The sequence below is a fragment of the Medicago sativa genome, chromosome 3, assembly GCF_051527215.1.
Source record: "Medicago sativa cultivar Bolivia chromosome 3, Bolivia_mono, whole genome shotgun sequence".
Taxonomy (NCBI): domain Eukaryota; kingdom Viridiplantae; phylum Streptophyta; class Magnoliopsida; order Fabales; family Fabaceae; genus Medicago; species Medicago sativa.
Window position 1 is genome coordinate 46,562,054 of NC_140751.1, and position 3,594 is coordinate 46,565,647.

Consider the following 3,594-nt stretch of genomic DNA (forward strand, 5'->3'; position numbering starts at 1 on the left):
GCAGGGCAAATTTTCATTGAGAAGCTACCTATTGAGCCAAATTGAAGTAAATGATTGAAAACCAGTGCCGGATGAACCTTAGTTAAATCTAATCAATTATAGATACCAAACTAAACTTTGCCGAATAAGTCCCAAGACAAAAAGAGATGGTCGAGGTCCTCTTCCTTGCCACAGTTTCCAGTGCAGGATGTACATCTAATTAAATTATGGAAAATGTTATTTCTCTAGAAAAAGCATCAAGAATTTTTCAAGACATAGTTGGCAAGTTTTAATTGCATGATTTATTTGTTCACTTCCTATTTTTTCAGCCACACCTCCTTAAATTGTGGCAAATAGTGCATTGTGATTGACTGCTCTTTATTCTTGAAGAATTCTTGATATTATTTTTTTAGAGATATAGCATTGCTCATTATGGAAAATGTTATTATGCTAAGCATTTTTTAGGGGAATTAGTCACTTTAGTCCCTGAATGGGGAACGATTCGTCAATTTAGTCCCTGAATGCAGATAAATTGCAAAATAGTCCCTGAATGTAGACTTTGTTAGTCAATTTAGTCCCTGAATGCAGACTCCGTTAGTCAATTTAGTCCCTGAATGTAGACTTCGTTAGTCACTTTAGTCCCTGAAATTGACCATGCAGGGACTGTTTTGCATATTATCTGCATTCAGGGACTAAATTGACGAATCATTCCCCATTCAGGGACTAAAGTGACTAATTCCCCCATTTTTTACTAAGCTCAGTTACAAATATAAAAAACACTTAACCATGGGATGAATAAGACAACCACGTGAGTCCTGCTAAATTTGAAGTTTATCCTAACATTTTTTACTATGGTCAGTTACAAATATAAAAATCACTTAACCATAGCACAGATCTAATTAAATAAGAATTATTATCATAAATAATATTTTTTGAAAGAATCCTAAACATTTTTTTACTACCATGGCACGGATCTAATGTTAAGCATTATCCTTCTCGAGTCTTGCTAACCAATGTCTTCAGACCAATTATTAAAAAAACTATAAATAAAAACTTTGTCTTAAAAATAAAAGTTTTGATTTTTGATTAAGTAACAATTACAACATTTTTTTATAAAAAATTATTTATTTTAGTTACTTGAGCAATGCTCGAAGGCAATGTTTAGCATTATCCTTCTCTCTATTATACATAGTATAGATATAAATTATAGATTGTACCAAGAAAAATCTAAATTTATAGATTTTTTTTCTTCTCCAGCAGTTCTGCCATATAATAGGATCAAAATCATGGACACGAGGGACCACGTGGGGATCTCCGGTTGCACCGCTGTGTGCGTTTAAGGAATCTTGCTTAATTATTTTGGACGTCAATGTTTTTCACGTTTTTGTTTTACGTATAATAATAATTTAATTAGATCCATGCCATGCCCATTCTTTTCAAAGTTAATTGATTTTCATATTTGTAACTGGACTTGGTAAAAAATGTTTAGGATAAACTTGAACTTTAGTAGGGACTCACGTGCTCCTTTTTCCCCCAACGTCCCCACCCAAAGTTTAGTCTCTAGGGGAAATCTTCAATCTTTGCTTTGGGTAAATGAAAATAGGCATCCAAGGTAAACCCGGTTTAAGAAGTAAACTTTTTTTTTTCCGTTAAAAGACAATTTTATTAATGAAAGTCTGACAATAAATCAAATGCCAAGACTTCAGAAATACAAGACGGAGTTTCTTCGACGCATATGCAATCTAAATTTTAAGAGCATATTTAGCTAAATAATGAGCAGTTTGGTTGGCTTCATGTCTGACATGCAAAAAATTTAAACTACGAAAACTACCCTCAAAACTACTACAATCTTGAATAATAGAGTCAACATAGTTGGTAGATTTTTGGTGAACATTCAACGCTAAAACCACATTAGAAGCATCTGATTCTGCTATAACATTCAGAAAACACATGTCTTTTGCAAAAAGAAATCAAGTTGGAATCATAAGTTAAAGCAATCATTAATTATTTTTATTTATTTATTGATTGAACTTCTAATTATCAAATACTCTCTCAAAAGAAACTATACTTTATTTATCAAATCTTCTCATGAAACCCGGTGATTAAATAAACAATGCATTCCCTCAAAAAAAAAAAAAAAAAACAATTCATTATTTTCTTGATTATAACTTGTATCAAATACTCTCTCAAAAGAAAACTTCTATCTATTAAAAAATTTCGTGTTACATAAATGAGGCAAGTTGTCAAAAAATCTTACTCCACTATAATATAATTTGACACCTACCACCAAACCTAGCTAGCCCTAGCATGCGTGTATAAATACACGTGAAAAACTTACAATTCTCATTCACAACTAAGTAATCTAGTGTCAAAAGTAACTTCAATAGCATGGCTTTCTTTCCAACTAACCAGTTTCTGTTAGTCATCTTCACAACTTCCTTTCTCTTGCTAGTAACTGAGTTTGTGAACTCAGACGAAACAGTTTCCTTCGACTTAGCTGATTACATCTCTGGGGAAAAAACTTTAACCCTTCAAGGGAATGCTGTCATTCAGGAAACTCACTTGGAGCTTACTGGTGACATTAACCCTTATACGATTATAGGTCGTGCCTTATATTCAACACCCGTTCCCATTTGGGATAGTGCAACTGGCAATGTCGCTAGTTTTGTGACTACCTTCTCTTTTTCTCTTGTGCCGTTCGGTAGTTATCCACGAGCTGATGGTCTTATCTTCTTTCTTGCACCACCAAATAGTGTAATTCCAAATCTTAACAACACAGATGGTGGAGATCTGGGAGTAGTCGATGAAACAACTGCTTTCAATCGATTTGTTGGTGTAGAATTTGATAATTATCACAATGATTGGGATCCTAACAATGCACATATTGGGATCGATGTCAACTCTTTAATTTCATCCAAGACATCCCCATGGAATTCACAAAACGGGGTGTTGTACAATGTTAATATCATCTATGATTCTTCTTCTAAGACTTTGAGTGTTTCTCTCATTGACGAGAATGGTCAACTTTCTACCGTTGCTCAAGTCGTTGATTTGAAAGCTGTGCTCCCAGAAACAGTTAGCATTGGTCTATCTGGTTCCACGTCAGTTGAAAAACGTCAAATATATGTCATTGAAACATGGTCTTTCAAGTCAATTTTGAAGACAACTATAAGCAGCAGCACCTCAGAGAACATAAATCATACTGCAATCTAGCTATCCGTATGATTTGATATGATCAGCTGTATGCATGCATGGAGCTTAATAATAACAACTACTTTCGAATAAAAGACTATGCTTGTACCAAACTAAGACCGTGCTTTGTTCATCATCTTTGTGTAATGTTGTTAATCTTTTACGTTTTGTTACGACGTTTGTTCTGTTAAGATTTTGTCAAATCAGTTTCGATCAAGTTCATATTTAATATTTTTTTTGACAAGAAGTTCATATCTAATTAATGACTTTGTTCAAGATTATAATTCAATATAATACAGAAAATAGATTAATTAAGAGGGTTTGTCTAACATGTGCAACATTGCACGTGTTAAAAAACTAATAGTAGTAACTTTTTTATTGGAAGACAACAATTATTTATTCAAAAGTTTTATATTTAATATC

General features: G+C 33.1%; 1 pseudogene across 1 annotated transcript; it reads left to right on the forward strand.

Moving 5' to 3' along the window:
- Positions 1 to 2,282: 2,282 nt before the first annotated feature.
- LOC146937769 (putative bark agglutinin LECRPA3 pseudogene) lies at positions 2,283 to 3,388 on the forward strand (annotated as a pseudogene). The gene has a single exon (XR_015031036.1). The product of XR_015031036.1 is annotated as a putative bark agglutinin LECRPA3 pseudogene (transcript).
- The last annotated feature ends 206 nt before the right edge of the window (positions 3,389 to 3,594 follow it).